The sequence below is a fragment of the Apteryx mantelli genome, chromosome 14, assembly GCF_036417845.1.
Source record: "Apteryx mantelli isolate bAptMan1 chromosome 14, bAptMan1.hap1, whole genome shotgun sequence".
Classification (NCBI taxonomy): domain Eukaryota; kingdom Metazoa; phylum Chordata; class Aves; order Apterygiformes; family Apterygidae; genus Apteryx; species Apteryx mantelli.
Genome location: NC_089991.1, coordinates 27,021,641 through 27,044,423, shown reverse-complemented (window position 1 = coordinate 27,044,423; position 22,783 = coordinate 27,021,641).

The following is a 22,783-nucleotide window of genomic DNA, read 5'->3' as shown; positions in this document are numbered from 1 at the left end:
CTTATTATTGATGTCAAAACCGGTCAACGTCAATAGTCATCGGTGGCTACCAAAAGCACCGTGGGCTCTAGACCAAAAGGTACGTGTGCGAGTAGGGAAAGAGAGGTATTGGTGCCTATCATCACTGGGGTTCCGTATTGATTGATATTGCCCCCCTGTTGCTTATGAAGCCCCCTGTAAATTATTTTGCTCCTCCGCCATGTGTTATGCCCCTTTCTGAGATATTATGCCCTCCCAGCCACTTATTACACCCCCCGCCGGTTATTATGCCCTCTGCTGACATATTACACTCCCCGCCATCTCTTTCGCTCCTTTATGACATATTACGCCCCCCACAGCCATTTATTAAGCCCCCCAGCCACTTCTTATGCCTCCCTGCTCATTATTACAGGCCCTCCTGACATATCACACACCCCCTCCGTGTCTTCTTGATATCTACATCGAACCCTTTCGAAAGGTGTGGAATTCGGCAGGCATCGATGCTGCTCGATCTTGTGAGGGATCGATACTGATACGTTCAATGCCTCCCAAGAGCAAAATGGGGGCGAGCGCAAAAGCGATAGCTGCCTGTTGAGATGAGAGGTATGGGTGGCTGTGGGCACGTGTCGATACCGACGGTCACCGATACATCTAGATGCACAGTGTTCTTGATGCCGCTAAATGCATATGGCAATCGAAAAGCCTCCATGCCTGCTGCCGTGGAGAGGTATGGATGTGTAGTGAGAGGGATGGATATACTTGGAAGCTGTGCCCTAGTGATCGGTATGGAAATCAATACTGGTGGAGGCCTGTCAATGTCAAAAACAATGTCGATAGTTGTCGATGCCTAGGGAGAGCAGCATGGGCCACAGAGCGAAAGGTAAGCATGCGTGGGGGGAAGCAGACGTATCAGTACCTATCGATAGGGTTTCATATCTGTATCGATCGATATCGCGCCCCCCCCCCCCCATTTATTATGCCCCTTGCAATTTATTAAACCCCCTGACATATCATACCCCTCTGACACTCACTCTTGATACCGATGGCTTTCTATAGCTGTGGCTTTGGACAGGCATCGATGATGCTCAATATTGAGAGGGATCGATGTTGATACATTTGATGCCTGGCAAGAGGAAAGGGGGGGGCGAGATCGAAAGCGATCGATGCCTGTCGAGATGGAGAGGTATCGATGGCTGTCGGCAGGGATGGATACGGACACTTATCGATAGCTGTCAATGCATAGTGCTATTGATGCCTCTACGTGGGTCTGGAAATGGAGAGTCCTTGAAGCCTGTTGGGATGGAGAGGTATCGATGTGTACCGAGAGGGAAGGATAAGGTAGGGTATCGTGCCCTAGAGGTACACCTGGAAATGAATATTCGTCAAGGCCCATCGATGTCAAAAATGGTCCATGTCGATAGTTGTCAGTACCTCGGGAGAGCAGCGTGGGCCTCGGAGAGCAAGGTATGCATGCGCGTGTGGAGCAAGGGGTACTGGTGCTTATCAGTAGGATTTGATATCAATATTGTTATCGAACCCTCTCGATAGGTGTGGAATTGGACAGGTATCGATGGTGCTCGATATTGAGGGGGCCTGAGGTCAACAGGTTCGATGCCTGCCAAGAGGAAACTGGGAGTGAGGGTGAATGCAAGAGATGCCTGTTGAGATGGAGAGGTATCGATGGCTATCGGCAAGGATGGATAGCGACAGTTACCGAGAACTAAGGATCCGTCGTGCTCTCGATGCCTCGAAGCGGGTCTGGAAATCCACAGGCCTTGGTGCCTGTTGAGATGGAGCGGGAGCGATGCGTACCGAGAGTGACAGCTAGGGATGTCGTGCCCTGACAAAACATGTGGAAATCAGTACTTGCCAAGGCCCGTCGAGGTCAAAAACGGTCAACGTCAAGAGTCATCGGTGCCTACCAAGAGCACCATTGGCCCCAGAGCGAAAGGTATGCACGCGTGTCGAGAGCAGGAGCTATCAGTGCCTACAGAAAAGGTTCAACGTTAAGTCGCTGTCTTACTGCAATAAATGTAGTGCTGCTTCCCTCTTACGGGTGAGGTGCGTCGCTCCTTTCGTGCGTGCTCGCGTGAGTGCTCACACAACCACGCACATATGCGAACGAGCACTCACGTGAGAATGCACTCACGTGATCATGCACTCAGCTGAGCAAGCACTCACACGCGTGAGCACTCACGTGAGCGAACATGCAGTCACGTGAGCACACATGAGCGAGCACTCATGCGAGCACACAAAGGCAAGTGAGCACTCCGGTGAGTGAGCAGTCACAAGAGGGAGCACTCCGGTGAGGGGGCACTCTGATTATCGAGGACTCCGCTGAGCAAGCACTCCGGTGGGTGAAGACTCCAGCAGGCGAGCGAGCTCTCTGGCGGGCGGGCACTCCTGTGAGAGAGCACTCGGGCAGGTGATCAGCCCAGTGAGCGAGCACTCCAGTGAGTGAGCACTCCGGTGATCAAGCACTATGGTAAGTGGAAACTTCAGTGTGCGAACAATCTGAGTGAGCACTCACATGAATGAGCACTCTGGCGAGCGAGAACTCAAATGATTGAGTGCTCCGGTGAGCGAGGACTCATGTGAGTGAGTACTCCAGTGAGCAAGCACTCCAGTGAGTGAACACTCTGGTGAGCGAGCACTCACACAAGTGAGGACTCCAGGGAGCAAGGACTCTGGGGAGTGAGGACTCCGGTGACAGAACACTCTGGGGAGCGAGCACCTCACACGACTGAGCACTCCAGGGAGCGAGCGAGCACTCTGAGTGCAGCAATCGCACGTTTGAGCACTCACATTTGTGAGCACTCCGGTGAGCGAGTTTTTCCGGTGAGTGAGCACTCACATTTGTGAGCTCTCTGGTGAGCGGGCACTCACATGAGCAGGTGCTCCGGTGAGTGAATACTTTCGCAAGTAGACTCTCCGGTGAGAGAGCACTCACGTGAATGAGTACTTTTGTGAGCGAGCACTCTGGTGAATGAGTAGTCCGGTTAGTGAGACCTCCGTTGAGCGACCACTCACATTAGTGTGTGCTCCTCTGAGCGAGCACTCCTCCGAGTGAGTGCCCCGGTGAGTGAGCACTCCGGCAAGAGAACACTGCAGTGAGTACTCTGCTGAGCGAGCACTCACATGAGGGACCACTACAGCAAGGGAGTGCTCCGGCGAGGGAGCAATCACACAAATGAGCAGTCTGGTGAGCCAGAAAGCACTCATGTGAGCGAGCACTTACTTGAGTGAGCCCCCCGGTGAGTGAACATTCACAAATGTGAGCACTCCAGCAAGCGATCCCTCCGGTGAGCGAGCACTTGCATTAAAGAGCGCTCTAGTGAGCAAGCACTCTGGTGAGCAAGCACTCTCACGCATAAGCGCTCTGGTGAGCGAGCGCTCCAAACGTTCTGCTTAGTGAGAATTCCAGTGAGTGAGCACTCACAAGAGTGAGCACTCCGGTGAGTGAGCGCTCGGGTTAATGAGCACTACGGTGAATGAACACTCTAGTGAGCACCCTGTGAGCGAGCAGTCTGGCAAGCGAGCACTCTGGTGAGTGATCACTCCTGTGAGTGAGCCATCACATGAGCTATCACTGCAGTGAGCGAGCATTCCACCAAGAGAGCACTCCGGTGAGCGAGCGCTCAGGTGAGCGAGCTTTCCACCGAGAGAGCCCTCCGGTTAGCGAGCCCTCTGGTGAGTGAGCGCTCACCCCTGTGAGCGAGCACCCCGGTAAGCGCTCACATGAGTTAGCACTCCGGTTAGTGTGCACACCGGTGAGTGAGAAATCCAGTGAGCGAGCGCTCTGCTAAGTGAACACTCATGCGAGTGAGCACTCCAGTGATCGAGCACTCCGGCACGCGAGCAGTCCAGTGATTGAGCACACACATGAGTGAGCACTCTGGTGATCAAGCACTCCAGTGAGTGGAAACTCCAGTGAGCGAACACTGTGGTGAGTGAGCACTCACATGAATGAGCACTGCAGTGAGCAAGGACTCTGGTGAGTGAGCACTCTGGTGAATGAATATTCTGGTGAGCGAGCACTGACACAAGTGAGCACTCTGTGGAGCCAGAGAGCACTGCAGTGAGGGAAGACTCTGGTGAGCGAGCATTCTGGTGAGTGAACACCCTGGTGAGCGAGAATTCACGTGACTGAGCACTCGGGAGAGTGATCAATCACATGAGCAAGCGCTCTGGTGAGTGAGCGATCACATGAGCGAGCGCTTTGGTGTGTGAGCACTGCGGTGAGAGAGCACTCTGAGCGAGCACTCTGGTGAGTGAACACTGAGGTGACAGAGCACTCTGGTGAGTGAGCACCCTGTGGAGCAAGGACTCTGTTCAGCGAGCACTCATGTGAGCGAGCCCTCCTGTAAGTGAGCACACCTTTGAGTGAACACTCTGGTAAGTAGGCACTCTGGTGAGCAAGCACTCCGGTGAGGAAGGACTCACATGAATGTGCACTCCAGTGAGCCAACACTCCTGTGAACGAGCACTCTGGTATGTGAGCACTCCAGTGAGCAAGCAGTACAGTGAGTAAGCACTCCGGTGATCGAGTATTCACATGAGTGAACTCTCAGGCAAATGAGCACTACATAGAGTGAGCACTCTGGTGAACAAGCACTCCGGTGAGCGAGCGCTCACACAATTGAGCGCTCCAGTGAGCGAGCACTCTGGTGAGATGAACTCCAGGGACTGAGCCCTACAGAGAGCATGCACTCCTGTAAGCGAGCACCCTGGTGAGTGAGTGCTCACATGAGCAAGCACTCTGTTGAGCGAGCACTCTGAGTGAACAGTGAGGTGACAGAGCACTCCGGTGAGTGAGCACCCTGTGGAGCGAGCACTCCGGTGAGTGAGCACTCACATGAGTTAGCACTGCGGTGAGCAAGCACCCTGTGGAGCGAGTGCTCCGGTGAGCGAGCGCTCACAGAAGCAAACACCCTGGTTAGGGAGCACTCATGTGTTTGAGCACTCTGGTGACAGCGCAAACATGAGTGAGCCCTCCGGTGATCAAGCACTCCAGTGAGTGGAAACTCCAGTGAGGGAACACTCTGAGTGAGCACTCACATGAGTGAACACCCAGGTGAGTGAGCACTCACGTGTCGGAGCACTCCAGTGATCGATCACTCCGGTGAGCGAGAATTCCGGCGAGTGAGCACTCTGCTGATTGAGCACTCTGGTGCATGAGTACTCCAGTGAGCAAGCAGTACGGTGAGTAAGCACTCACGTGAGAGAGCTCTCAGGCAAGTGAGCACGACATAGAGCAAGCGCTCCGGTGAGCTTGAACTCTGGCGAGCGCGCGAACTCTGGTGAGCAAGAACTCGAGCGAGAGGATGAACTCTGGTGAGCGAGAACTCTGGTGAGTGAGAACTCTGGGGAGCGAGCACGGGGACTCTGGGGAGCGCGGGGACTCTGGGGAGTGCGAACTCTGGGGAGTGCAAGAACTGTGGTGAGCACGGGAACTCTGGGGAGCGCGAGAACTCTGGCAAGTGCAAATCTGGGGAGTACGATCTCTGGCGAGCGCGAACTCTGGCGAGCGTGGGAACTCTGGCGAGCGCGAGACCTCTTGGGAGGGGGAGAACTCTGGGGAGAGCGGGAACTCTGGGGAGTGCAAACTCTGGTGAGCGCGAAAACTCTGGTGAGCACAAACTCTGGGAAGTGCGAACTCTGGGAGCGCAGGAACTCTGGGGAGTGCAATCTCTGGGGAGCGCGCGAACTCTGGCGAGCGCGAACTCTGGCTAATGCGAACTCTGGGGAGCGCGAGAACTCAGGTGAGCAACAACTCTGGCGAGCGCAAGAACTCTGGGGAGCGCGAAAAGTGTGGGGAACGCAGGAACTGTGGCAAACGCGAGAACTCTGGCGAATGTGAACTCTGACAAGCGCGAGAACCCTGGTGCGTGTGAACTCTGGCAAACGTGAGAACTCAGGTGAGCGCGAAATCTCACGAGCGCGGGAATTCTGGTGAGCGCAAGAACTCTGGTGAGTGCGAACTCTGGCGAGCGTGAGATCTCTCGGGAGGGTGGGAAATCTGGGGAGCACAAGAACTCTGGCGAGTGCGAACTCTGGTGAGCACAAGAACTCTCGGGAGGGCAGTATCTCTGGGGAGCGCGATCTCTGGGGAGCGCGGGAACTCTGGGGAGCGCGGGAACTGTGGCGAGCGTGGGAACTCTGGGGAGTGCGGGAACTCTGGGGAGCGCGGGAACTGTGGCGGGCACGGGAACTCTGGGGAGTGCGGGAACTCTGGGGAGCGCGGGAACTGTGGCGGGCACGGGAACTCTGGGGAGTGCAGGAACTCTGGGGAGTGCGGGAACTGTGGCGAGCACGGGAACTCTGGGAGCACGGGAATTCTGGCAAGCGCGAACACTGGCGAGCACGGGAGCTCTGGCAAGCGTGAATTGCGAGCACGCGAACTCTGGCGAGTGCGGGAACTGTGGCGAGCACGGGAACTCTGGGAGCACGGGAATTCTGGCAAGCGCGAACACTGGCGAGCACGGGAGCTCTGGCAAGCGTGAATTGCGAGCACGCGAACTCTGGCGAGTGCAAACTCTGGCAAGCGCGAGAACTCTGGGTATAGCGAACTCTGGCGTGCGTGGGAACTCTGGGGAGTGCAAGAACTGTTGCGAGCGCGGGAACTGTGGCGAGCGCGGGAACTCTGGGAAGCGCAGGAACTCTGGGGAGCACGAGAACTGTTGCAAGCGCGGGAACTCTGGGCAGCATGGGAAATCTGGTTAGCGCGAACTCTGGGGAGCGCAGGAACTGTGTCGAGCGCGGGAAATCTGGGGAGCGCCCGAAATCTGGGGAGCGTGAGAACTCTGGCGAACACAAACTCTGGTGAGTGCAAGAACTCTGGTGAGTGCGAACTCTGTGGAGCGTGGGAACAGGCCTGCCTTTAGGGGCCCGAAACAGGGGCTTTTAGTTGGCTGTTCTGTGGTTGCAAACAGCAACTAAGGCCTGTGTTTGGGGGGCCTGAAAGGGAGGCTGAGGTGGCTGTTTCTAATCCTCAAAGCGGAGACCAAGTCGTATGTTGTCAGGTCCAGAAACAGAGACTAAGGAGTCGCATGTTTCTGGGACTTGGCAACGGAGGCGAGGTCAGCTGTTTTGGGCACTAAAAACAGAGGCCAGTGCTGTGTTTTGGGGCCACCGAGGGCAGCTTAGTCCCTGTTTTCAAGCACAAGAACAGGTGAATGAGTCCTGCATTTTGGGGGCCCAAAAGAGAGGCTAAGCCCTGTGTTTTGGGGGCCACAAATGGAGGCTCCCTTGGCTGTTTCTGTGGCTGAAGACACAGACTGAGTCCTGCGTTTTGGGGACTTGGAAACAGAGGCAAGTTTGGCTGTTTCCAGCCCCAAAGGGGAGGCTGAGGGGGCCCTTTTTGGGGTGGGGGGAGGCGGTGGGATGGGGGGGAGGGAGGGAGGGTGCGTGGACCCTCCCCGAAGGGGGGGGTCCATCCACGAGTACCCCGAGGGCAGGGAGGCTGGCATGCACCAGGCCCAACCTCGCGTCTGGGATAGTTTCTGGCGCAAAAGTGGTTTTGGGGAGGAGGAAACACCAGGAGACACCATCTTCCAGGGCCAATATTTATTCAACATTCATCCAAGACTTTCACCACTAATTAACCAATTAGCTTGGAAGTATTGAATCAGTCCTGACCAGGGAGTCAATATCGATTCAATATTCACAAGCTAAATGCTCAATTAGTTCGAGGAGTCAACAGTGAGTGGACATATAGAAACCAATTAGTCAACATTCACACAAGACTTTCAGTACTAAATAAACAATTAGCTTAGAGGTTTTGAAGCAACAGGAACTAACTAGTCACTAGGGATTCCAGATGTGTGAGGTCATTAGTCATCCCTGAGCCAATGTCCCTGAGCTCATTACTCAGCCTTCACTGAATATTCATAAGGGAATTAGCCAACACTGATCCCATATCCATCAGCTAAGGCTTCAACACTGATGCAACCTTCAGTGATGCCACCAAGCTCTGAGCTGTGATAGCAACTGATTTATGGCCCTGCCAATAATCAATCAATAACTCATCAACAATTAACCAATTAGCTATTGGATCAGTGTGAGCTCATCAGTGCAGGCTGATGCCATGTGCACAAGCTCATCACTCCGCACCAGCTGTTGTGCCCGAGCAGCGGCTCTGTTGTGCCTGCAGCTCCGTCCGGCGCTCGCTCCTGGCAGTGGCTCCGTCCCTCCGTCCAGTTCCTGCTCCCGGCAGCGGCGGCGGCGGCTCCGTCCGGCTCCCGCTTGGCGCTGTCCATCCATCCGTCCGTCCGTCCGTGCGTGCGTGGCAGCCCCGCGGCTCGCGGCCCCCGCGGGAGGGCAGAGGCGTCCCGGGAGCACTCGCGGCCCCACGGGGCTCCGCACCGGGCCCGGCCCGGGGCTCCCCCGAGGGTGCCCGCTGCTGCCCTCCCCTGCCCTCCCCGGCCGGGCCCCGCCGCCGCCCGCCTGCGGCTGTCACGGGGGCCGGGGCCGCCCCCCCCCGCGACTCCCCCCGGCCCGGCCCGGCCCGGCGCTCCCGGCGGCCGCGGCTCCCCCCGGCCCGGCCCGGCGCTCCCGGCGGCCGCGGCTCCCGCCAGCCCCGGCGGCTGCCGGGCCGGGCCGGGCCTCCGCCCCCCGCTGCCCCGCGGACAAGCCCGGGCCGCCCGCTGCGACCCCCCGGGGGGCCCCAGGTGCCTCCCGGCAGAGCCGGAGCCCGTCCCGCCTCCCCGCTCCCCGCTGCTGCTCCTCTGCCCGCTCCTCCCGCTGCTTCTGCCGCCGCCGCCGGTTCCGGTTCCGGTAGCGCCCCGCCCCGCCGGTTCCGGTTCCGGTAGCGCCCGCCCGGCCCGGCGCGGGGCCGCCGCGCACCTGCCGCCCCTCAGCGCCGCTCGCCCGCGCACGGCGGCGCCGCCTGGCGGCCGCGGGAGCGCTGCAGGGCCCGGGCAGCCCCCGCGCGGCAGCGCCCCGGGGCCCCGCGACCGGCGACCGGCGACCGGCGACCGGCGACAGCGGCAGCGGCGGGGCCCGGAGCGGCGGGGAGAAGAGCGAGAGGGAAAAAGGAAGGAAGGAGACAGAAAGAGAGAGGGAGAGAGAGGGGGCAGAAAGGGAGAGGGAGGAGAGAAGGAAAGAAAGAGGGAAACAAGGAGAAAAAGGAAAGAGAGAGAGAAAGGGAAAGCGGAATAAGGAGGGAGAGAGGAAGAGAAAGACGGAAGAGAGAAAGAAAGAGAGAAAGACAGAAAAGAAGAAACAAAGGAGAAGGAAAGAAAGGACGAGAGAGAGAGAGGGAGAAAGAAAAAGAGACAAGGAAGAGAGAGAAGGTGATAAACAGCGAGAGAAAGGGACAAAGAGAGATGGATAAAAGAGAAAAATAAGGAGGGAAAGGGAAAGAAAGAACAGGAGAGGCAGAGAGAGAGAAAAGGAGAGAAGGAAAGACAGGGAGAGAGAAAGAACAAGACAGAAAGAGAAAGGGAAAGCATGAGAAAAGAGAGGAGGAGGAAGGGAGAGAAAGAGAGAGAGGGAGGAAGCCAGAGCGAGAGAAAGAGAGAGAAAGAGAGAGAGAGGGAAAGAAAGAACAAAGAGGGAAACAGAACCAGAGAGAGAGAAAGGGAAAGGGGAATAAAGAGGGAGAGAAAGAGAGAAAAAGAGGAAGGGAGAAAAAGAGAAACAGAACGAGAAAGAAAGCAGGAGAAGGAAAGATGGAGAGCGAGCGAGAAAAGACAGGAGAGAAGGAAACGGGGAAGAAAGAGGGAGAAAGGGGGAGAGAAGGAGGAAGAGAGGCAGCGAAAAAGACCAAGACAGAGAGAGATGCAAAGCATGATAAAAAGGAGCGGGAGGGGGGAAGAGAGAGGGGAAGGGAGAGGGAGGGAGAACAAGAGAGAGGGAAAGAGAGAAAGCGGGAGAGAGAAAGTGGGAAAGAAAGGAAAAGACAGGAAGGGAGGGAGGGAGGAACGGAAGGAGGCAGGGAGGGAGGAATGGAGGCAGGAAGATGGTGAGAGAGCAGGAAAGCAAGCGAGAGAGAGAAAGGGAAAAGAGGAAGAGCAAGGGAAAAAAGAGAGAGGAAAGGCAAAAAGGGAAAGAGTGAAAGAAAAAGAAAACAGGGAGGGAGGGAGAGAGAGGGAAAAAGACAGCAAAAGAAAAGAGAAAGTCAAAGAGAAAAAGAGCAAGAGAAAGGAATGGCAAAAGAAGCGAAGGAGAGGGGGAGTAAGAGGGAGATCGATACAGATAAAGATAGAGGGAGAAGACCGGGAGAGAGAGAGAGTGACAGCAGGAGGGAGAAAGGGAGAGAATGAGAGAGTGAAAAAGAAAGAATGAAGGAGAAAGAGAGGGAGAGAAGGAAGAAGAGTGGGGAAGGGAGAAAGGGAGAGAGAGAAAGGGAGAGAGTGAGAAAGAAAAGATGACAGAGAGAGAATCAGAGAAAGAGAGAAAGACAGGAAAAGCAGGATAAAGAGGGAGAGAGGGAGACAGCAAAGGAAAGAGAGAGAAGGAAGAGAGAGGGAGAGAGAAAGAAAGAAAGAAAGAAAGAAAAAACAAGCAAGAAAGGGGGAGAGAGGGAGGGAAAGAGGGAGAGAAAGAAGAAGACGGAGAGTAAGAGAGAGGAGAAGAGAGAGGGAGAGAGAACAAGAGAGAAAGAGGCAAAGAGAGAAAGCAGGAAAGAGAAAGAGGGAAGGAAAGGAAAAGAGAGAGGGAAAGAGGGAGGAAGGGAGGAAAAAGGGGGGGAGAATAATACAGAGAAAGAGGGAGAGAAAGAGGAGGGTGAGAGGAAGAGAAAAGCAGAGGGGGAAAGAGACCAAGCGGGAGAAGGAGAGAAGGAAAGAAGGGCAGAGAAAGAGAGTCGAGGAGAATGAAAGAGAGAAGGAGAGAAGGAGAGAGAGGCAAACCGAGGGAAAGACAGGAGGAGGGAGGAGGATGGGCAGATGGGAGAGAAAGAAGAGAAAAAAGCAAAAGAGAGCAAGTGAGGTAGAGAAAGACAGCGGGAGAGAGAGAGAGAAAGCAAGAGAAAAAGAGAGAAAGAGTAAGAGTGAAGGAGAGAGAAAGAGGAGAAACAAGGCTAGTGAGAGAAGAGAGGGAAGGAGAGAGCGAGGCAAGAAGAGAAATGCAGAGGGACCGAGGAAGAGAGAGCAAGATCTGTGCCTGACTTCATCAAAATATGCCCAATCCATTGTACGCGATGCTGCACTGATCACACCAGTGCCAAGGGGTAAATGATGACCCACAGCACAAGGGACAGAGAACTGCTGTCGTTATTGAATATGTCAGACCTGATCCCAGGCTTCCTTAAGCCACGTGTGCACCCCGACTGCAGGACTGAACCTCACACATCGAAAAAAACCCTACAAGCAATTCAAAAATGGGAATGCTGCATATGCTTAGCCCACAGAACAGATATCTTGAGTCTGAATATTAAATCCCGTTCAGCACACACACTCATCTTCAAGTGCCCCCGTCCCGTCAAGGAATGGGTGGCAGGAACGTAAGCCACAGTAGTGGGCAGTAATGTGTCTCCTAACCAGGCTGACAACACTGGCGCACGTTTAAGGCAACGTGCAGTGCATCATCCTACACTTCTCCACAGCAACAACTATTATCAATTGGCTGTGATGTACGGAGGGAGAGTTAGGACTTATTTTCCTTTGGGAAGGATTTATAGACCTGTTAGCCACTAGGCAGACTTAATGCTATACTTTGGAAAAGGAAATGAAAGAGGAAGGAAAAGGAGTAATAAAGCAGATTGGAGCAATTCTGGTTTAGGACAAGTTCCCTCAGCCAGCCTTGTTTTTTATAAGTCAGGATATTCTGTTTCTTTATCTGCTCAAGGGCCAGCAACGATTTTGGCCAGTTTCAAACAGTATCATACAAACAGTGCTATTAAAAGGCACATAAAATTAGTACAGACGCATATAAAGTCTCCTGGATATGAGAAAACCTGAAAGTCCTGTGAATTGTGCTGTTGTCAGAGCTCAGCTGCCTCTAGGCAGCTTTCTTCCACAGCCACTTCTGGGCCATCTGCAGCACGTTCCTGTCTCCCTTCATGAGAATGAGAAGCTTGTTGTGAACATTCATTGCTGTAAGCAGACAGCGTTCTCAACACATGCTAGTAGAAGACTGAAAATTAGTATTTCCCCTGTGGACTTCCTTATCCCTCCTCCTCCTGTCCTTTAGAAGAGAAGGAAACTTTTCTTAAAAATTAAAACAAGCTTTGCAGCCCTTAAACCCCATCCTCCTGGCTTTGAGACTTCTCATGAGCCCCCCTAGCTAGCTTCACATCCTAAGAACAGAATCTGGATTTACCTCTATTTTCAGGCAGAAAGGTTGTTTCGCTTCCCAAAGCTCTGCAGAGGTTTACAGCCCCCATTCTACTTTGGGTCCTGTAAGCATACAAAGTCATGCTCTTGGACCTGAGAGTCACTTTCCAAATCTGGTAGTCAGCTTTCTCCTTTGTACAAGCAAGTCTGCATTTATCTTACCAAAGCGCAGGCTCCTGGGGGCAGCGTAAAAGTGGACATACAGGTAAGCAGGTTCCTCCTTTCACTGCTGAAGAGAGAGGCATCAAAGAGAGAGATTAAGCTAGGAAATGCCTAATTCTCTCTACTGATTTTGCAGGAGACACTGTGCTCCTGACTTGAACCTAAAATTAGGTAGGATGAATCCGGGTCACAGTGCCAGAGCTGGTGCCACTGGGCTGATGTCACATAGCAACACTGGGAAGAGACTGTAAGGGTGTTTGGGAACTTTGGGATAGGCCTTCCTTTCCCAAAGTAAATGGTTATTCTAAGAAACCCCATTTTGGTGTACACGGTTTGAGACACCTTATGGAAATCTGATCCTACTTAAAAATACTTAAAGGTATGCCAAGTTAAGCCTGTTTGCCTTAAAACCATGGCAAACAAGAGCACTAGCTAATGTTTCAAAACATTACAGATTTTTAAGATGCTTAATCTGGATTAAAGAGGGAAATCTAGGATAATTTTGCATCACCATCCTCCTCTGCATGGTGCACCTGTCATTTGAGAGGGGCATGAACTACACAGGAAGAAAGATGGAAGATCCGCTTCTGAGTGCGTTTCAGACCAATTTAGACCTCAGGTTAGGCCACTCTGCAAATGCAGTACAGCTTCTGCCTTCTTTGGAGGAAGCTTATTCCAGCTACCGGAGGAGACAGAAGACCGGACCAGTCTGAACATGGGTCTGTTCTTCTTCGGCAAGTCCTGTGAGCCTAAAGATACTTCGGTCCTATTGACTCCATGACAAGTTTCTGACGCAGTAAAGCAAAACTAGAGGAAAAGACATTTTTCCAAAGTGCTGGTATCTGCAAACAAGATGCCTCAAGAGACTAGAAAAGTGGGCTTTTCAGACCCACTGTCTCAGGAGCTGCTTGCCAGCGGGGAGTATGGCAATGTTCATCCTTCCACCAAAACGTGACCTGCTTTTCTCTCCACTGAGTCCCTTTTCCACCACTGCCAGACCAAGGCTGATCGATTATAACCACATGCTGAGCAGGAACTTGAGGAAGGGAGGAGAATTCCCTGTTCCCTTTCTCCTCTTCTCTAACACCACACAGTGCATTTGTTTTCAGCCGCTCAACATGGGCGTCCCACGTGTCCCCATGTCTAGGACAGATCTTCTCATCTATTATCCAGGAACCAAGCTGTGGACATGGAAACAAATCAAACAGTCATAAAGTCATGGCTCCATAGAGCAGTGCTGAAATCTGCATTGATCTTAAACATCTTGAGCCATTTTGAGTAAATGGTACTGCGCACGGTCAATATGAGAGAAAGAATTGACTTTGTCCTTCATCCTACACTGTCAGACTTCCCTATTGCCCCTGCCTAGCCCATCTGCCCAAGCTACAGCACGGTTTGCAGACTGGCTCCTCCGAGTCAAACGCATACTGTGTCTAAATTATGCAGCTGCAGAAAGCACATTGACTTTAGGAGGCAGAACACACGTAATATTCCCTGCATATTTTGTTGCAAAGATAACAGAGAGAAGTGCAATCAGTAAATGTGCAGATCCATCTTCTGTTGTAAGTAAATCCACAAAATACCTAATGGCAATAAGCAACTCTTTAGTGAACAGAAAGCACAGGAAACCTGCCTCAAGCCCATAATGCCACTTAACAAAGCAACAGATGAATGGAAATTTAGTATCTCCCTCTCCTTGGCTGCAAAGTGTTAGGGATACTCAGGCCATTCTCGCCCAGTGCCGGAGGCAAACGCCGCACTGTGCACTGTTCCCAGACAGAACAGAGACCTCTGTGCAGAACAGGATTCTCCTTGGTGGAGAAAACTCATCAGGAGCCTTTGGTTACTTGAGCCAGTAGAAAACATTGTTTTTTCTATTCGTACAGATGATAAGGACAGTCATGAATGAAAACCGCTGCAGTGCAAAACACACTGCGTAACTCAAATTACATTCAGTTGACCTGCAAGCGTCCTTCAAAGGAAGCTTGCCACTTACTGCCCGACTAGCACTCTCCCCATCCCACGCAGGAATAGCCAGGAAGCGAAAGACACACAGCACATCACTGCCCCAAGGACAGCAGCAGTCGCCTCCAGAGCAGGCTTCAGAGAAAACACAACTTTCCTGCCCACTAGGCACCGCACTGCACACTTACCAGAGGCAGTTCTAGCTCAGCAAAGGCAAAAGACCTTGTTCTTCAGGAAGCTTTGATCCCAGAGGCAAGTGCTTTACTAGGGAAGTGCATTCTTCCTGCTGGGTAACTGCCGTGCCGCTTCAAGCACTATTTGATTCTCAAACCGGTTTTCTTATTTCCTCAGCCCTCAATTTCCCCGTTAGCTCCGAAGAAAACACAGGCTGCATTTGTCAGCTTGTTTCAAGCAGGCAGGAGAAAGGGAAAACGGAAAGCAATAAACTGCAGTATGTTGCTCTGCTGCATAAATCAGGCACCAAACAAATCAGCAACAATTTTTTTTAGGAAACACTCCTGTCAATTATAATATACAACTTAAAAATGCTGCTGTTATTCAGCATAATTCCTGTGCTCAGAGGCCTCAGTAAAGACTTGTACTTCTCCACATTTCTGCCTAAATCCACATATCTCCATGGTATATTAAATGCACAGTCTTTCTGCACGGTCCAAACTACTGCTGGCTACACACCTTCAGAAGCAGCCGTTTTCAGCAGGCCCTTCATAAACCTCTTTTGCCGGCTAATAAACCTGTAAGAGGAAAAGGCTCGGGGCTCTAGTGTCTCAGAATCTTATAGGACATGCCTATAAAAATCAACGCAACTTAAAATTTGGCAAATTCAGTGAACTCTAGTAGAAAATTTTGAGTACAAGTTAACTCAGGACATTTGGAAATTACTCTGGGGAAAAAAAACGTCCTTCCCTCTAAACGGGAAACTCCTTTTGTATCCCAGGTTTTCTTGAATTTTGTGTCTTAGTAATGGCAAGCAAATAAGTTCTTGCCATATGGGCAAGCCCAGACAAACCAAGGCGGAAACTTTATACTTAGGATACCTTGAGACAAAGAATCTGGTCAGAACCTCAGCTGTTATTAATTGATTTTCTTGATTATTGCTAGGTATCTTCACTACAATACACAAATTTTGTTCTGGCTAGACTGCTGGCCACACTACCACGCATTTCTTTGAACATTAAGGCAAAAACTGATCCACAGCGAAGCTGTAGTTCCCTGAACATTGCAAGGCAGCAGCAGACAGCCACTGCCGGAATAAGCAGCCCCCTGCCCCTCTGCTGCAGAGAGCCGTCCCTGCGCCAGCATCACTGCAGCCCCAGCACAAGGAACGTGCAGCTGTGTGCTGAACCCGGCGGGAACTCCTCTGGGTTGAAACGCATCCGGCAGAACAGAAATGTTCTCTCTCAAATTCTTTTGCCTCTACACGCTGCTGCCAAGCCCCCTTACCCACGTCAGGGTTTGAGAAGCACCAGTGCGAGCTGTGTACATCCCTCGTCTCGGACTCAGCCGAGTCCTCGGTTTGGCATTCTCTACAGAAGACCCAGCTGCATACCATAAATCCTGGAAAGTATCTGCTTTCTTGCACAAAAATCCTATCTGTGGCCAGAAACTGAAAGGGTCTGGATCATATCTTGTTCCACGCTATCTGGGGGAAAAAGAAGAAAACAGCTAATTATGGCCTTCACCAGCAAAGCAAACCTACAGCCCATCTAGAGCTTCTCATAACTCTTAAACCCACTAGTACGCTATAAACCATCACCAGCACAACTGTGCAGCACAGGAAGAGACACTAATGGGCTTAGAGTGAACACGTGCATTTTTATACCTTTTCTGTTACCTGATCAGACTAAAATATCGACTCAGTGCTGGTGCTGCTTTTCCCCAGACAAGGAAGTCTGTCAGTACAGCAGAGTGAACTGAACTCAGATTCCATTTGAGCAGCGATGGCAGCACTTAATACCATCTTCTCCGGAAATGTTCTTGCCACTAAATATTAATAAAACCTTTATAGTAGAGGTCTGTGGGGTTTGAAAAGAAAAATAATATGTATGGAAGGAGACAAGCAAAGCAAGAGAAACTGGGAAAGAATCATAACTAAGTGGTAAATGAAAGGAGTGATTTATCTGAAGAGGGTGTCAACAAACGTGCTGGTATATTTTCATGAGTGATAAATAAGCAGAAAAGGAGGAATAGGATAGATACTGAGAGAAAGCAGAGGGGAGAAAGAGGAGAAGTGCAGCAGGAGGAGAGAAAAAAGTGCCTTAGATAGCGAGGGGGCACTCTTCAGGACAGAACTAGTAGAAGAGTCACTTCCACGAGCGGGAGCCGTCACCTCTCTCACACCAAGTGCAGCTCTGCAACTTTCAAACCCTCCCAGTGCTGCTATATGCCAACCAGTGATAAATAACGAAGGCCTATACAAAAACCAGAAGGCACTCGCGCTGAAGCACTGCTGAGATTTTAAGGCACAACACCGGGACTAGGTAATAGCTGCGCCAAAACCCCTCGTCTGTTGTGTAGCTTGTCACATATTTTCAGCTGATTTGTCAAAAGCACTGCGTTTGGCTTAATGCCTAACAACCTCCCGTTCCTCCCATTAAACGGAATCAGACCCGTGCCAGGAGCTCGTGCATTTCCATCCAGTGTCCTCGTGTTTCCGACAGGGCCTGACCAGCACTGACAGCACATTCAGGGCGTTACCCACAGGAACAACAAACTCCCCGAACAAACTCGTACACACGTAACGCCAATGCGACCAAGCGCAAACTCAGAATAAGCCTCGTGTCTTCCCTTCCCTCCTCTCCCATAAGCAGTGACTTTCTTCAGCAGGAAAGGTGAGGAAGGCACGCCAGGAAATGTGAACCCATGTCACTCATTATTTCTTACGATAAACTATTCGGAGACGTTAGGATATTTTTCAGAACTCTGCTGTAGATCCTGGTGCCAACAAAACCAAACATATGGCAAACCTGGGACTTGAGACCTGTGTATCAGTGAAAAGCAATTTGCAGACTTGCTGCCTTAGTTTTCCCCCTTAAATGTCCCACATTCAGCATACTTTGTTTGGATTACTTTTGCAATAGCTACAGGGGGAGGCACTGTTCTCACAAGCAATTTCTGGTTTGGGCACCCCAGCGAAAATATTTTCAAAGAACTCAACATTCAGAACGTGGGCGTTCCAGTCTTTGACACGATCGGGCAATCCGCTTAATGGGCCTCCACCCGGACACCTCCAAAGCTGGACAAATAAAACATATGGTCACTGCTAAAGGCTGCCCACCAAGAACGGTCTGCATGATTTATCTCCCAGTGCTCTTCCAGACCTAAGACAAATCACAACGGTAGTTTTCAGGCAACTATTTTTTTTTTAGCATTTGCCCTGAATACCTTCCTTGACAAGAAAATAATATTCTTCACCAGAGAGCATCTCACTTTTTCTTTCTTATCCAAGACCATATAAATGTTTCTGGATAGACATTTAACCATTCCTCTTGCTCTTCTTTTCCAGATTAACAAATTAGGGTACAGAGAAATTAAATAAATTCACGAGGTCACCTAACAAGTCAAGACCAAAGCAAGCGATAGGACTACAGAGGCCTTTCTAATTGTTACACTGCGATTGAGAAAATAACTTTGCTTAGAATCTGCTTAAGGAAGGAAATAGCTTCTAGCTAAAGGATTTGCATCTTGGCTTATATAAATGAATAAATCAGAGTCAGTGGATTTTACTTCTTCCTACATTTCCCTGTTATCTTGGATTTTATATTCAAATGACAGTGTTCTGACTAAGTTCAATGAAAAGCATTTTCGTTCTTCAGAGCAATTACTTCATTTAAACTAGTGCTTCAATTAACCAAAATGCTTTTTTTTTTCCAGTGGGCAACTTCACTTGGAGACATTACTGATTTTCTGAAGGACTATTTAATGAAATTTAATAGAAGTGTCTTTGATTCATTCTTAATCAACTTGTAAATTTTTCATTTTTAGAAACATATTAGGAAAACCTTTAATTTCATATTTGCTTATTTATTTATTCAATTTAATTTCAGTCTTGCATTTAAGTACTGCTATACTCCTCAAAATATTAAAAATCATATAACCCAATTATTATTATTTAAAATCGTTGCACATTTAGAGCAAAATATTTCAGTTAACTCTAAAAAGTATTTGATATTCTAATTACAAGAACCTCTTGGAATGAAACCAGAATGTAAAGGGTCAGCTTACTGTAATTTTCAACTGTTAAAGGAATTTTGAATTAGAATATAAGTAGCAGCTTCCAGTGAATTTTTCTCAGCAAAGTATCAACACCTGCAAAGGAGAAAAATGAATGAAAGTATTGTCATAGTCTTAAATACACCAGTAGAAATGTTCCACTCAATCACAAGAGAGAGAAAGAAAAGATGCGAGAGCCTTTGATCACCCAAATGCAAAGCCAGATCACAGAAATGCTGACTTTATCTGAAGCACTAAGACTCAAGAGTTACTGTCTAGCTACCCACGACTGCTCCCACCAACAGGAAGTCACCCACCTGGGGTGGCACGCGGTTTTCCTCCTCCAGCTGTCTCACTCTTGCCTCCAGCTGCCTAACATAGGACAAGGTTGATTCTAAAATTAAAAAGAAAAAAACTCTCATTATCCACAGAGATCTGCTTGTGTAGACTAGTGTCAGAGCCTGTGCCACATGCTGACTTGTGCTCGCAGCAGCCTTCTTCTCTTAAAATCCCCTTAAACATGCAGCTCTGTTCCTCTCAAGGGCACTGCAAATAATGCTGGTACTAGAATTAATCCAGTTCTTTGTCACTTCGGATTCTAAACTACTGCACTTTAAAACAATATTTATAGTCCCTTCTCAGACAAAGGAAACCTTACAGAAAGGCAACACAGACCTGATTTCTTCTATCCCATACCCCAAGCTCTGTGAGCTTGGACAAGAGCAATGCATTCTTCTACAGGGTCACCACTTCAAAACTCAGAAAGAGAAGACTGTCTTCTGCTGGCAGATGCAGCCAAAGAGGTCCCTCCACACCAGGAAGCGGAGGGCTGGTGCAGCACATGCAGACTTCCCATGCAAGCAGTGATCCAGCCTGCAGGGAATACCACAGCTAGCCAGCACGGAGGCACAAGGTATAGCCTGTGCTGGGAATCAGATGCGTTGTCCTGGCTTTAGCCTGTGCTGGGAATCAGTTGTGTGCATCTCCGGGGTCCTGAGAGAGCTTGGAGTCTGGTTGATAGAGTGCACAACCGCCTGAGACACAGCATTCTTACAACTATTATTCCTCGTGCAAGCTAGGGCAGCACCGTACTAGCATATGCTCTCGTAAAGCTGCTTGGCTGCAGAGCAAAATCCCACCCACCCTACTCACGAGTAACATCACTGGCCTTCATAAGATAAATCGATTGATTATGGAGAATAACATTTCCCGTGGATATGAGTATTGAAAGAGCATCTGAATGTTTCAATCAATGGTCTTATTTCCCCCTGGAAAATGAGTCACGGTCTGTTCCGTTCCCAAGAATTTACTGTAAGAAGAGTAGATCCAAGATCCATCGCTAGAAGCATCTGAGAGGTTTTGTATCACACATTTTGGGGGGCACACAGAAATTCTGCCATTAAAATACTGTACCTAGAAAAAATACATGCCTGGGAAAGTAGCTGGTCACTGTAAGAGAAAAGACCTCTTCTCAATACAGAATCACTGCTATGACTCTAGTACCTCCTCATACTTAGGTGGAAGTCCACCATGGATTCACTCCTGACTCAACGATCCATTAAACTTTCTTTGAGAAGTCAATTCCATTAATTTATATGTACTCATACTACCATGTAACTAGTGTACAAATGGAAACAGCTACATCTCTGATGTCTAACTATGGAATCCATTGGTGTCAGGGCAGTACTGGCAGTTGATATCAACCTGCAAAGCTGCATTGACACCAGAGCAGTTCTCTGATATAAATCATCAGATGAATTTGTGTACCCTTCTCCTCTGATATCTAAATCACCGTGCCAGCCTGCCCACAAAATAAAAGTGACAGGACATGAGGCGTCACTTATTGCTCTTGTGAGACTGCAGCAGGCTAAAATATGCACGCACAGATAGTGCATGCGAATTTACAGAGCATGAGGACAACAGACAGAAATTTGTCAAGAACGATTACTGCACAGCAAGGCACTGGATTAAAAATAGCATTGTACAACAAAAGGGAAAGAGGTAATCTGAGGTTCTGTGTGCTCTACGGCATAACGATTTTCATAGCTAGTGATGGGTGCATCTCTGGAGAGCTGCTAAGCCCGGTTCGGATGAGCACTTAGAAAATGAACGGCTTATTCAATTAACTATAGACGACAGGGTCCCTCCCATCAAATCAGCTCCTTTCCCAGCAGTAGCGCTTCTGCGAGGAGCTGTAGAAGCTTCCTCACTGGTATGGCCATTAGTGTTGGCAATAGCTCCCAGCACATTTCTTTTCTCCTCTCTGTTGTTTTCTACAGAAGATGGTTTTTTGTGCAACCACCTTTTCTGAGGGACTGAAGTAGGGGCTTTCTTCGGCACTAGCAATCTCTCAATTTGTTGGTTACAATTCTGCTGCTATGTCAGCTTGGGCACCAAGCTCACATTCAAGTCCAACTTCCCCGTTATCCACATCTGACAACACATTGACTAATACCCCAGCTCTGCCCGGGTGGAAGCCAGCCAGCTTTCCTGGCCCCAAAATCCAGGGGCAGGGTGGGGACTGGTTTGCACATGGGGGCACAATTGCCTCAAGCTAATCGGATCCACAGGCCTGAGCCAAACCCGAGCACAGCTACAAAAGCAGTATAATATACCCCCGGCGACCCCTTCAGAGCATGCCGTGCTCACCCGCTTAGTTCATGCAAGCTCCCTTTTGAATTCCCGTTAACTCCGAGGCATTTTCTGTGTTACCATTTATTAGTTCCGTATATGCTGCATAGCTCTCGGCAAAGTTTGCCTCTCAGTTTTATTCCTTCACTTATATGTTGGAGTCTAGCGCTGAGATGTCTGCTGCCTCCAAAAAGACAGCTCCACTGTCAGCTCAGAACCTCACAGTGCCAGCTTACACCAGCTGAGGATCTGGTCTAAAATCTCCTGGCGTTTTAACCCTTTTAAAGTGTGAAACATTTATTTAAATTTCCTTTTGTAATCTGATGAAAACTGAAAATTAGGTCAGCTACCAAAGGCCTGATCTAGCAAATCCTTATTTATGTGAGCATTCTTGACGTATAGGCTAGATGCATATATATTTCAGTATCTGTTAATGTATTTCTACTGTGATGCTATGCATGAGCTTAGAGGAAAGGGAGAGTGGAAAAGGCAGTCAAGGACACAAGAGAACGAGGAACTGAAAACACACAAAGTGAAATGCTGTCATCAGTGATGTCGACAGCAAACCATCCCCAAAAAGTTGCATCGTAAAAGTGTTTATGGAAGGGACTATAAAATCCATCTATTCTTAACTAGCCTGGAGACCAGTAAAGAGCCCTAACTAAAAAGTAGACCTTAAACTGCCTGCCAGAAAATGGTCACCTGTTGTCGCTCTCCTTGTTGTTCCAGGCAAATTTTCACATGAAAATTAAGCAGGTTTAAACTGAGGCAGAACGAACTGATGATCACAATGCTTTATTTTCAACAAGAATATGTATCTGACCTGAAAACAAATGTCTCCCAAAGTCAAGGAGAACAGAAACATAGCATTTCTTCATAACATTATTGTTATCTGACATTAAAGCATTTTATAAGTTGCTACAATATGTCAGGCAATCACTGCTCTGAAAAATAACCTGCGCAAACAGGATTTTTCAGCTGATGTCATTAGTCATAAAACCTTTTCTGTTTTATCCTTCCCAAGTAGATTTATTTAATATCTATAATTTCCACACAACTGCAACTACACATAAAAGCCCTGCATTACTTGCCAGATCTTAAATTTGACTAGTAGACTGCTTATATACAAACTTCCAAATACAGCTCTAAAGGGAACTCCCTCTGTCTAAAATACAAAAGGAAAAAATGGTATTTGTATTAACACTATAAAAGCTCTAGTATTGTATTCTGAGTAACAGCACAAAACTGTTAACTGTTTTGAGATCAAATGCAGATAAAAACAGACAATAAATTTGGGTCAACATCTCAACAAGATCTGACCACAGAGACATGACACTGTGGTAGCCAAATTACCAGTTTCATCAACTACGGGCTTCTTGGTTGCATTATTTGTGCTCCTTCCAGGCTTCCTTTGCTAAGCAGAAGTTTTACTGAAATAACAATTTTGAACAATTTCCATTCTCACTACCAGATTTATACCGAATAAATTAATGCTCCTACATTAATGCTCCTAAATTATAGCACTATCTATTAAAGAT